This window comes from Pinus tabuliformis, chromosome 8, assembly GCF_031772625.1.
Source record: "Pinus tabuliformis cultivar Carrire ecotype Pingquan chromosome 8, CPIR1, whole genome shotgun sequence".
In the NCBI taxonomy this organism is placed as follows: Eukaryota; Viridiplantae; Streptophyta; class Pinopsida; order Pinales; family Pinaceae; genus Pinus; species Pinus tabuliformis.
Window position 1 is genome coordinate 812,414,963 of NC_142294.1, and position 14,414 is coordinate 812,429,376.

Below are 14,414 nucleotides of genomic sequence, written 5' to 3' on the forward strand. Positions count from 1 at the left end.
GATAAGGCGTGGACAAAGCAATTTCAGAGAAAGGGAGACTTTGGGTTGGTCACAATATTGTTTTGATAATGAATTGGTTGAATTCCCAAGTCGCAAAAAAAGTAAGGTTATCTGTGAGGGCATGAAAACTAGGGAGTGCCAAGGTGTTCTATTAAATGGAAGGTTCCCAAGTCGTGGAAAAATGTAATGCTAGTTGTGAGGTCATGACTGCCAAGGTGTGTCAGGGAATGCTAGGGCATGATAACATGCACGAGATAGTACGAAGACATGTCAAACAAACTAAGATGTGCCAAGTGCTAAGGCATGCCAAGATGTGTAAGGGTGTGATAATGCATGCTAGGGACTGTCAAGGAAACAAAATGAAGAAATAAGTTAAACTACAATGAAATGAACACATAATAGGGTTAATAAGTCGTCAATTTACCTTTTCCATGAGGGGCATTTTAGGCACACCAACACTAGGTGTCAATAGGTGCCAAGTGCTAAGTTTCAATGCATTTTAAGTGCCAAATATTCCTATGTTTCTTCTCATCTACTTTCCAATAATTGATCTCAAATAAATTTAATATTAAACCATGCCAAAGCATACCAAGTCATCTCAATGCATGCTAAACATGCTAAGACTTGCCAAGTATGAACATGTGCTGAGTGCCAATGTGTGTCAGTGAGTGTGATGCATGTTATGAAGTGGGAGAGCATGTCAAAGAGTGCTAAGGTGTGCTAGAGAGTTCCAATGCATGTTGAGGAGTGTTAGGGAGTACTAGGACAACAGAAGGGAGGACTAGGTCAAAATGCATGGAAATGAATGAATATGAGAGTGTGTCAGTGAGTGTCAATGAGTGCTAGTTGTTATGCCAAGGAGGGAGTGACAAGGTATGCTAAGCACAGGTAAGGCATGCCAGGGAATATCAGGGCATGTCAAGAAGTGCTAGAGTGTGCTAGGTAGTTCCGAGGTGTGCTAACATGTGCCAAATAGTTCCAAGGCATGCCAGGTGCTAAGACATGCTAGGATGTGCAGGGTGCCAAAATATATTGCCAATATGCATCAAGGAGTTTCAAGGTAACAAAAGGAATAACCAAGATAAAATGCAAGGAAATGAACACATAAGAGGGTTAATAAGTTGGGACTTTATCTTTTACAAAAGGGGCATCCAAGGCACACTAATAGTATGTTCCAATACATGCCAAGTGCCAAAGTGTGTCAAGTGCTAATGTTTGTCAATGTAATAGTATGCCAAGGCATTCTACGACATGCTAGGGACTACAAGACATGAAAACACATGCTAGGAGAGTGTTATTCTATGCTAGGGCATGCCAACATGTGCTTGGGCGTCCTACTCATGGCAAGATATTTTTCTAGGTACAAATATGTTCGAGGTACAAAGATGTTCCAAGACATGCGAGGTTCCAAGGAATGTTAGTGTACTATTCCAAAGCATGTTAAGCTGTGCCATGAGTGTTGAGGAGTGTTGCTCTATCTCATTAATATAATTGACATAGCTTTATTATGTATTAAATAATATAGTTCCTACACACACTGATGGAACTTTATTAAAGGGAATTTGCTAGATAATAATCCTAATAGAGGCGAATCATGTGTTGAGTCATACGAAAACTATATTCTTATGAATTGAGGGAAATGATACACACTAATTACTTCTTAACAAGTTGACTGACTATAAACACTATGACTTTGGACACATAATGAAAAAGACTCCAAAACAATAGTCTTAAATCATTATCTTTTGACAAAAAATATAGTAACAGGTACATAACATCATCAAAAACCCATTGGTATGATCAATGATGACGAACATTTTTTGATCGTCACCAAAAGTAACCAAAAAGAGAATTCATGAGGGTCAATAAAATATCGTCACTAGAAGTGTCACCAAAGAGAGAACTAGTGATGTTCCTTTAACGACCCTCACCAAAAGTGTCACCAAAGAGGGAATTAGTGATTGGCCTTTTACAACCCTCACAAAAAGTGTCATTGAAAAGGGCTTTGGTGACAAACCTTAAAGGACCATCACTATATACACTTACAACAAAGATTTTTTAAACACCATCATCATATATGACATTGTTGACAGACCTTAAAGGTCAATCGCAGGCATGAATCGTCATAAAAAACTCATTGGAATGATCAATGATGACGAACATTTATTGACCATCACCAAAAGTAACCAAAAAGATCATTGGTGATGGTCAATAAAAGATTGTCACTAGAAGTGTCACCAAAGAGAGAATTAGTGATGGGCCTTCAATGACCCTCACCAAAAGTGTCACTGAAGAGAGAATTAGTGATGGGCCTTTAACGACCCTCACCAAAAGTGTCATTGAAAATGGCTTTGGTGACAAACCTTAAAGGACCATCACTATATACACTTACAACAATGTTTTTTTAAATACTGTTACCATATGCAACATTGGTGACAGACCTTAAAGGTCCATCATAGGCATGACCCTCACCAATAACCTTTTTCCTTGTAGTGAAAATAGGTTGATTATAGGAGAAATTTATGCAACTTAACCCACTGTCCATACTGTATTAGTTATAATGATATTAATGGAACCATGGAACGTAATACTGTAAAAGTAAATAAATAAAAAAATGGAAATTTACAAGTAATTAAATAGAAAATGGAAATTTACACTTGAAATCCTATTGTGAAATGGTATTTTGGGAGAAATTATTAAATAGAGGATTAAAATCAACATGGGTAGGAATTTCTTGCAAACTGAGTACACCGACATATTTCGAAGATTTATTGGCCAATAGTTAAGCTCATGCAACAAGTAATAAAAAAAAAAAACATGAATAGGTGAATAGGGGAACCTCATTACCTTATTCTTGATAGTAAAATAAGGAAGAACTACCTAATGAAATATGCCCATGATGTTATAATGAAAAACATAAAAATAATTCATCTTATTCTCGATAATAAAAGAAGGAAGAACTACCTAAGAAAATAAGTCCATGATGTTATAATGAAAAACATAAATAGAATTCTCATATTCACAGTTACTTGATAAAGGATTATTGTAAGTTTTCTTCCAAAGATATACATGTTAATATAAATAATTAATAACCAAGAAAATTGGTTCACAAAAAGAGTCCTTGGGGACCTTGGTTGGCCAATCCTAAGAGATGTGGAAGCCTTCTATCAAGTGTGCACAATGCACAAGGTGGTGTTGGCTTGCAGGGGCCTGATCCAAGTTCAGAGTTAATTAGCCAAACAAATCCTTGTACTACTGGCCCTTTCGGTAACATTCCGTAGAGTGCGAACTGAAGTCTCACCTAAAGTAGTTTGGGTGGGTGCTGGAACCAGGTTTTCGCACCCTTGATATGTCTGGGGGTTTGCTTGGATCCTGTGGTACCTCTGAGATAGTAGTAGGTCAAGCTACCAATGCTAGAGCATCTAAAATAGTTGTTTTGGGGGTTTTTGGTTTTAATTTTGGAAGACCAATGAAAGAAGACAGACATAGGATTGAAGTAATTAATCCTTTGGGATATATTAATACTTCAGCAAAGGGCTGCTATAAAGCATTACACAGTGATATAGATCAAAATAGTGGTGAGTAGAAGACATCAAAAAATATGATTATCACAATTTCCAGATTGTAAAACAGAACAATCATAAGTTGGAAAACCTTCTGAACTACGTTATGAAGATTCAAGGCAGTATACTTAATGCTTACACAAGATGTTGATGATTTATTGATTAGAGGGGATTAGCTACACAAATAGTTGCATTAATCCAATCTCTTAATAGATGATCACTTCAGGGGCTTATAGGAATCAATTGAAACTCTAATTGTTCCTACCTAGATATCTCTATAAGTCATAAGCATATGAAGAAAACATGATGATTGAAAGCTGGAAAAACTTACATGATAACACAAAACTATGTAAAACCAGATTCAGAATCCTCTGTTTTGTATTAAGTTCCTAGAAAGACTGAGTACAACAAGTATCTACAAAAGCTTCCTTCAAAGGTGACTTCCAGGTTCAGAGTAGAACTGACAGTCAAGACTTTACAAGCAATGAACTATGAATCCTCAACTCTGAACCATTTTCAACTCTAGAAAAGAGTTATTTATACAATAATAAAACTTAAGAAAAAATCCTAAAACTGATTAAGATTTTTAGGAACAAAAAGATCTTCATGGCAAGAAGATAGGGGTAGCTGTTTGAATTGCTTCTCGCTGTCCCCTTTATTCAGGCTATGCTGGCTTTGTTTTACTGATATTTTTCCCCTTGTGTTGCTTTGTTGTTTGTATCCTCTACGCTAGCTATTTTCTTCATTTTAATCTTTCATCTGACTTCTTTAAACTCTGTAACTCCCTTTTGACCTGGCTGAGTGACCTTTATTGTGCTCCTTTTAACACTTACTATGCATTCAGGTTTTTACTGTGTTTTTCAACAGTAAACCGCTCATATTTGTCTTCCAACTGTTTAGCAGGCTTTTTGTTTATAAGCTTGAAACAACAGTCTTCTTATCTACAAAACACAGAACTATTAAGAAAAACATGGTGACAGAGGAGGTCTTGATGGATTTTTGACCTTTCAAAGGATATCGGAAGGATTCCGGGGCATATCGAAGGGAAAATTATGGCTTAAATGGTTGCAGAGGCATAATGGAGGCTGCACTGTAATAAACAAGCAAACAGAGAAAAATGGCATTAAAATAGTAAAACAGTGTTCTTTTCAATCAGGCGAAAGTGAATAGTGGCGGAAAGAGTACATAGGGATTAATCATGGTTGGAATGGCTTAATCATGATTAAAAATGTGATTAGCGGGTTAAATGGAAGCTTAGGTTAATTCTTCGTTTTAAATCGTAAAACGATTTTACAAAGAAAACCTTTGCAAATCAATATATAGCGGACTTGAAAAATATGAATTCGGGCGGATATTAATATCGGGTCCAGGTCTTATTCACATATCGCAATCAGAGTTAGGTGGGGGTAGGTCCATCACAAAGGCATATAATAATGGGCGGATGCGATGTGGCATTAAACTGTAATATATATATGATCAAGTCCGGGTCTATCCAATCAGAGATCGGATATTGCAAAGGTGGAGGATGTATACATCTGATGAGACTTGCGATAAGAGCGGATGTGATATAGCGATAGACTATAATATATATGTGGTCAGGTCCGTCGCGCATCGCTTATCGCAATGCAGAGGATATATGTAATAGTGGGACTTTGCGATTGAGGCGGATGCGATATGGGATTAGATTGCGATATATATATGGTCAGGTCCGAGCTTCCCATCGCATATCACAATTGGAGTTTGCAATTCGGGGAGGGTTATTTATATGGAAAAGCTTTCAATCCGCCGATATGCGATGTGATATGTTAATACATAGTTTTATTAATAAAACTATGGTATATGCATGTTTAAAAGCCTGTGGTCTTGCTGATGCGATATTTGTACGAAATACATAGTTTTATTATAAAACTAAGGGTTTCAGGCTATTATATAATAAATGGAGTTATATTATACGGGAAAGGGATTTTAAGGGTTTAATACATAAAGATATTTTTAATATGGAATATGAGTGGGAAAAGGGAAAATATATGAAATATAAGTGGAAAAGAGGAATAAAACTAAGTATTATGTTTTTTATGATTTATTTGTTTTTCATTATGCATAATACTTAGGGTAAAACATCCTTTGTGGGTTTTTAGGGTAAAAGGGGATTTAACATGGGTTTTTACTTTTCTTAGGTAAAAAGGATTTTTACCTTAAGAAAAGGGATTTTTTATGGAAATGAATGATTATGAACTGAATGAAGGTAGGAAGGAGGAAATTAGTAAATATATGAATGAATGGCGATGAATGTGAAGTTAATTACTTGATCAAGTAGACCTTTATTTGCCTTGTATAATTGCCTCATGAGCATAGAAACATGATAAATATCAATTTTTCCAATCAATAATCAAACTGCTGCAACCTTTCTTTACTTACCCTTTGCTTATCCTATCATTTTTTCCTTCACTTAATGGGTGCATTTAAGCTAGAAAAACCTTATCCTTTCTTCTTATTTAACAAAAGCAAACTGTCTAATTCTACCCTTATAGCCTCCAAGGGCTCAGATTAAACTGATGAGCACCTTATTATTCTCTACCTAACTAGTGATTTGCTAGGATTAAACAGTTTGGACAGATCTTTATTCTCTAACTATAACATCAAATTCAAATCATGAAGCATTCAAGATTAAACAGTTTGACTATTATGGGTTGTGGCATTTAAAACAAGCTGCACACAACCATTATTTTGCAGAAACAGAGTAGTGGCATTTATACTTGCTCACTTTCAGATTTTATTTGTTTTATTTTCTACCTAACATTTTCATTTTGCCTTGATTTTTTAGAGCAGCTAACCTAACATTTTCTTTGATATGGACATCATCATCAAGATATTTTTTAAACTAACATTTTATTCACTATTGTTATGTCCATATCCTAACTTAACATTTTTTTCACTATTATTATATTTAATCAAAACCAAAAAATGCTACAGCAGATCCAACTGTTAGGTCCTTTGCACACTTCCCTAGCCTTTGTGGCCCGATCTACCCGCCTTCGTGCAGCCCTAACCAGGGCTATGGGGCTTCTGCGCTGTTGGAGAAGTGCTCTATGCTAATTCCCTAAGTCACCCTTCAAATCTTACTTAGCTATTTACACAAATTAGTCACCTTCGCCCAAACGGATGCCTTATGTTATATTTATTGATTAACACATTTATATAAGTTCGCGCATGTAAATAAACAATAAACTTGTAGTTCATGCCCAATAACATATAACTCAGAAAATATACATAGAGATATGATATAACTTCTCTTTTATTGATTCTTCCCACGGTTACAGACTCGACCTGCCCTACGCACTCAACTGCAGGGGTCCGCGCACTCAGCTGAGGACTACTAGGCCTCTGTCCACTCAACTGCAGTGCCTTCTCCTACTCTACGACCCAAAAACACAATACACTTGACTCAATACTTGATCAATCTCCTAGACTCCTCATTTCTACTCTCCAATTGTCTTCTTTACAACTTAGAGCCTCGCTCTATTTATATAATCCCATGGTCCGCAGACCATGGGTAGATCTTACAAGCTGACATTACAATACAAAAACAAGGGATGACAACCCTGTGACTCAATTATGACTTGGCGCTCTACGTCCACAAATCATGGAGTCTTTAAAATGTACTTGGTCAAAAGTTTGGCTTTAAGCCCAAAAAACATGACTTAAGGGGGGATTCCATGCCCAACAAGCCCCTAACACAAACATCATGACTTGCCCTCGAGTGACTCTGTCAGTGCGGAGATCTTCGCACGGAGTCCCTGCAATTCTGCTTGAACAACTTTAAGGTTGGCAGCGCACTAAGCAACTGCTTGCTCAATATCATGTACCCATTGTTCTGAGACTGCGGAGTCAGAATTGCTTTCCTACATCGGTGTTTGTGCCCCCTAAATTTGCGTGAGCTTGCCTTCAATTGCCTCTATGATGAAGAAGGCCTCATCGATCCAAGGCTGAATGCGTGCTTTCAAAACTTCTTTGTTGTTGATGCTGGATATAGTGTAGACCCTTTTCTTTTTCTCTAGCTTGTACTTCTTCTTCATCATCTCCGTAACGACTAGATTACTGCTCTTTCCCTCTGCAATGTTTGCAGGGTCCTCTGCTTTACATGGGATCCAGGTAATACAGTGGATTAAGTGGTCCGTGATGGGGATGGGCTCTTCCAACCACAAACACCCATCATGCACTAGGTAGAGGAGTTGCCTGCTAACGAATATTGCTACTGGGGTGCGGTGGAAATGCGACACCTAGAGAAGGTTTAACAACCTTGCCTTCTCCACTCCACGTAACCACTTCCGTGGCTCCAATTCAATCACCCCCACCGCGGTGTTCTATTTAGGCTTCATGAGTTGCACGGTCACTAGATGGGGGAATTTCTTGTGGTCAGCGATATCCCAATCTTCAAATTTTAAATGTGGCACCCTCCCTAGGTGCACGCCCTCAAAGATGATGTCGTCTGGGAGGAGTGGAGTCTGGAGAGAGCTCTTGCTCACGTCAAGGTCCTTAGGTACTTTTGCCTTCCCCTTCCGCAGAGGGACATACATGGGAATTTTGGTTGGAACGTGCATAGCCTCGGTTTCTTCTTCCATGCCCTCGTCCTCGTCTTCCTCCTCTTCGTCAGTTTCCACATTAATTGCTTTTCCTTTCTCCTCTATCGTTAGTCTAGTGTGAAATGGGTTTCAAGGAGACACACACACCGAAATCATCGGCTATTTGTCCTTCTTTGGCCTCGGCATGTGCAGTGATTTGGGGATTTTTGCCACAATCTTGACGCCTTTAGGGGTATCCCCCATAGTCAGGGCCTGCGCGAACTCTTCAGTGGCCATATCCACAATTTCCTTAACTTCCTCCGATGCTGCCATCTTACTCATCTAGAAATCTAAGAATTGCTTAAGCAGGGGCTCAATCAACACTCGACACAGGGAAAACAGATATGGGCTTAGAATACGTGGGGCATACAACAAATCAATTCACAAATGACCAAGTGTTGTTTGTTGGGAAGCCCTTCCTAATTTATAGCACCTTTTGAATTTGAATATGGCTGTTCCCCCCAAATATGGTCCATTAATGCTTCCTTAATGGTAGATTTTCCAAAATCTTGCCCATAAATCATGTCTTAAATGCCTGTCGCCTGCTCCATTTGGCCTCAAGTCAAGTATCACATCATGAATAGTGACTCCAACGGTCACTTCCCGGCCAAGCCGCGTGATAATGCAACCCCCCTTACGCGGTCGTGGACCTTGTGACACCTTACCCCTTCACGCAGCTTCAACATCATGCAGCTCCCGGACAGAGTAGTTGATAGTCATGCACCTCCTTTCAACCACCTGGAGCGCTAAGACTGTTCTTCCCATAGCTAGTCAAGTGGCCGCGCCACTTGTAGATGGCTCGCTCTGATCACCATCTGCTTTTCCTAGAAAAAGTTCATCGTTGTGCTGTAATACCTGTATTGCACCTTTTTTTCTTAGCATCATGCCATCGTTTGGGATCCTTTTAGTAATATGTGGTCTAATTCAAGGAATTAAATTGATTAATTCCCTACGATAGTCTCCCAATTTATCAACGTGATCGCGCGCACCCTATTTTATCACTCTGGTCCTCATATCGAGAAAATCTTCCTTTATCTTGTCCTTAAGCTTCTTGACTTCTACTTCCATCAGAGCGCTTTTCTCCCTTAACCATGCTCTTTATTTCATGAGTTTTGGAGCCTAAGACCGTTCTGCTGAATGTTAGGTTCCAAGCATTCTTCTTCAATTTCTTCTAACTGCGTGGTTCCTCCTTCCAGGGCGCCACGACCCTTTATATCCCATGGTGCTACTATCTGTGGACTAGGCCTGCAGTACTCCATTGGGAGTACAATGTTTACTCCACAAACTAGCCTAGACGACATTTGTCTTGTCAGTTTCTTGCACGTCGCCCTATATGCCCATAGGATTGCTGGTATGCGCAGGTCCCAATGACTTCATTGTATGATACATACCTTGTTCAAAGCTTCGCACACTTCGTTAAATGCCTCTGTATGGTTACCCTTCTGCGCAATCATCTTCTGTTCACTCTATTGCTCCATGTTGAGGATATTTCTATATTTTTGCCCCCCTAACACCTACGTATGGACTGTATCAATCAATGTGAATTTCATGTGGTTCCGCGTAGTTCATTTGCCATATGCTCGTGCCCATATTGACAAATGTGCACGCGGACTATTCCATCCATGACATTTTTTTGACAATCGCATTATAGGCTTCCCAAACTGTGTGCGCATCATTCTCCTACATGTGCGCCAGTCTCCAAAGCTTCCTTAGTGTGTACCCCACCACCTTGTGGGCGTAGCCCGCAGTACCCAATTTAAAGCTTCGAAACATTATTTGTTGGGCACCTCTCTTTTGAATCTGTTCAGGAAGTCATCTACCTCACTTAACCTGTCATACGTGGGTAGATCCCTTACCTTCCTTGATACGCAGTGCAATGATCTCGTCGTCATGTTATAGTTCACCGTGGTTACCACATGTAACCGGTTCTGCCATCGTTCAATCTCCTCGTTAGAATCCGACATACAGGAGCTTTCACGCCCCCATGAGATTCGTCCATCCGTGGTTGGATTTACCCAGTCTTGCTCCTGCGTGGTTATCTTATAGATGTAATCTAGATTATCGTCGTTCTCATAGTCACGTACTGGCTCCGTGTAACGCAAACCTTCTGCAAGGTCTAAGGGTACGACTACGCGCAGAGACTTGTTCTAAAAAATCATCTTGCAATTCTTTAGATTTATCACCCCATTCATGTTAGTGGCCCAATCTATCCCTAATAGCATGGGGTAGGGATTGTTGTCATCAGCAATCTCTATCATTTCAAAATCTGCTAGCGCACTTGCTCCTTCGATATCTTGTAATATCCCTCCCCTTATTAATAAATAATAATTAATAATAAATAAATCACTTAATAATAAATAATAAAAATAATAAATCATAAATGTTAAATAATAAATGATATTAAAAATATATACAAAGAAAATAAATAAAAATAATAAAAATAAAAACAGTAATAACCATACTAAAACTCTAAATAAGAATAAATAGAAATAAAACAAGAAAACTATCAAAGAAATATTCCACACCATAATAAGAAGAGACATTGTCACCCAACCCAGAACCGGATCGGATGACTGGGAAGGTTATTCCTTCCCAACACCAAAATAAAATCATTTTATTAATTATATGGCCTGCCTGTAAGCGCACCCGCGAAGGTAACACCATATCGAATACCTAATTACAATACATTTAGCCATATTAATTGCCCGGATAAGACATAAATTGCCTGCATAATACATAATTCAACATAACTTTGGGACGAAGTTCCTTAAAGGGTTAGAGTATGTAATATCCCTCCCCTTATTAATAAATAATAATTAATAATAGAAATAATAAATAATAATAAATAAATCACTTAATAATAAATAATAAAAATAATAAATCATAAATGATATTAAAAATATATACAAAGAAAATAAATAAAAATAATAAAAATAAAAATAGTAATAACCATACTAAAACTCTAAATAAGAATAAATAGAAATAAAACAAGAAAAGCTAAAAATCAAAAGAAAAGTAAAGAAATAAAACAAGAAAGCTAAAAATCAAAAGAAAGTTGCATGTAGACACATGGAGTGTGTGCATGTGGTTCCCCTTCCAATGTTGTTCTATTTAATAGATGGTGAGGAAGATGAGAGGCATTCCTGCATTCCATCATTCCGAGATTCTATCTTGCATTCTCTTGGGAGAATGGAGTTCTAAGACTTAGGAGTCACTGGCAGTAGTATGTTGATTGAGGGCTCGGGAGTGGCCAGTTGTAGCAAATCCTTGCACAATTGAGCCTACAGTTGGGTGGAGAGTCGTCTCCAAAACCTTGTTGTCATCTGGTAGACATTGATCACAGATAATATAGGTATGTACTTATTTGTTGATTCTGATTTTAATTAGGAAATTAATTTTATATTTATTTTGGACTGTTACATATGGTATCAGAGCTTTGGCTCAACCCTTAGGGCCTAAGGGCATCTTAGAAAAAAAAATATTTTGTTGGAATTTTTAACTTGACTTGTTTTGAAGTTACATGATGGTTACTTCCAGGAGGCCGCATATTTTTTCTACAAACCCTCGCTATACACGTAAATTTTTTATTCAGTGCATACTTACTGCATAGTTATATTTTGATGGTCTTCATTTTTAAAGTCATTCCTATGAGTAATCTCCACAGCTAATCTTATCATGTACATATTTTCATATCCGGGCTCCTTCTTGTTGTCCCCTGCATCTTTACTGGTTGTTTATTCCAATTTTCTTAATCCAGAGACCACCCAATTGTTTATAATCAAATTTCTTGGGAATTGTTGGGGATTCTCAAGTAGAGCCCATGGAGGCATGGAAAGCTTTGTAATTGTACACAACGTGGGGTTTTAAAAGAGAAATTTTTTATTTTACCTTAATTAAATTAATCCATATTTTTTTTTAATGAAGTGAAATAATTTAATTTAAATAGAAAAAAAAAAGAATGCATGCAAGTAGTAGTTGTCCATAACCCCATATTTTCTCTATTCTTGTAAAGCCCCTCTTTCCTTGATTATTAAAACCCTTGCGTGATAACCCATAAATTATTCCTTTTACCTTAGGGAGTTTCCTCCTAATATATTATGTGAATTTTAATGAAAACGAATTTACAATACTTGATTCTCTTCCGTGAAAGAATGAAATGCAATAAGATTTATTTAATGGTAAGTTTCGGTACTGTCAATAATTTTTTTTTGGGTGCCTCCACACAGAGGGAATGGAGTTATGGATTATTAAATTTTGGGTCCTTCGAAAGATAGACAAATAATTTAATTTTCAAGTTTTCTATCCTTATGTGATCCACCCCTCAATTGATGCAATTGCGAAGGAAGTTAAATTTCGAGAAAGCTCATGTTGTTTTAAATTGTTACTTCGAATATAGTTTCCTGTGCCCACCATGGCCTAGTTCACTCATGGTTAAAATTAATACAATTAGTCTACTTAGCAGTTTTGGTTATCAAGCTTTGTCATAAACGACGAAGTCTATTTTTCTACTTAGTTGTCGCTGAGTTAACTCGATTGTCCAGCTGTTGTCGAGTCAGATTATTTTGACTTTACCGAACCCAAATACAAGTGAATTTTGACTATTATTTTGCTGAAGCTATTTTGGTATTAAATTTTGGAGTTACTCAACGTTTTCAGTTATTATACACCATTTTTTTTAATCTTCAAAGTGGGATTATTAGTTTTACTAATCACGATGCAGGAATGCGTTATTCCTCTTTTCATTCCTTGCCAGTGGAATATATGCTGGAAATTCATTTTCTTAAAGTTTATATTAGTCCTTGTATTTTCTCTCATTAATATTTTCAGGACGGGTATTTAAAAGTTCATTTGAAAATTCTCTTTTACTATTTAAGGGATTATTCCTTCATAATCTCATAATAAAAATACATTTTCTTGAGTGAGTTTCAGATTTATTTCTATTGTATCCCATATCCTTATTTAAAAGGGAGGATTTCTTGTGGAAGTGACTAACTCTTTAATTTAATTTTCATTTCATTGTATTTATATCTAATTTATTGGATTGCTTCACTTGGTCATTAATAAATCTAGACTTCATTGCTAATTGTTTGATCTCATTGGCTATTTGGTCTAAATTACATTGAGTAATTCGTCTTTATCTCACTTGTGTTTTAGATTGAAGTAGTATTTCTTTAATTTCCTAATTAGTAATCTCATCTACGATCATTTACTTGTGCTTTCATTTGCATAATTCTCACTTGCTCCATTTGTCATAACATATTATAAGTGAAGATTTTTAAGAGCACTTTCTATTAAGGCATTTAAGTTATTGTTCTAACATTTTCATCTAATTGTCATTTCCTTTACTTGCTTTATTGATTAATCCTTACATGCTTCATTGAATCATTGTTGTAAGCTAATAATCTTGTCAGAAATCTTGATTACATGTGAATTGGTATTTCTTTTTTTGAAGCATCTTGTTTTGAGAGATGAGGGTTTGACATTGAGAGAACCCGGTGACAATTGAGAGAGAACTCTGTGTGAGCTAACACAAAGCCAGATTATCTTCCACCCCTTTATTGGCAAGGAGGTCCGCTAATATATTTGCATTCCTTCTGATATGAACCTAAACAATTGCTCGCCCTTCTACAATGATTGCAGCTAGTTGTTAAACACCATGGTCCAAGCGCCAACAACTTTTGCATTTGTGAGCTGGAGAGCCACCAAGTATGCAGTTGGCTATTTGAGTGGGTGGAGATCATGTGATCGGGCTATGATGAGGAAATGGTACTATTTATCTTATTGTGTGTGCATATTTCTCGACATTGTTGTCGAAAGGAACAATGGAATTTGCAGGAACACACATATCCATGGCCGCAAGCTTACAATCTTATGTCTTATGCAGGCAATTTATGTCTTATCCAGGCAATTAATATGGCTAAATGTATTGTAATTTAGGTATTCGATATGGTGTTGCCTTCGCGGGTGCGCTTGCACGCAGGCCATATAATTAATAAAATGATTTTATTTTGGTGTTGGGGATGAATAACCTTCCCAGTCATCCGATCCGGTTCTGGGTCAGGTGACAGTGTCTCTTCTTATTATGGTGTGGAATATTTCTTTGATAGTTTTCTTGTTTTATTTCTATTTATTCTTATTTAGAGTTTTAGTATGGTTATTACTATTTTTATTTTTATTATTTTTATTTATTTTCTTTGTATATATTTTTAATATCATTTATTATTTAACA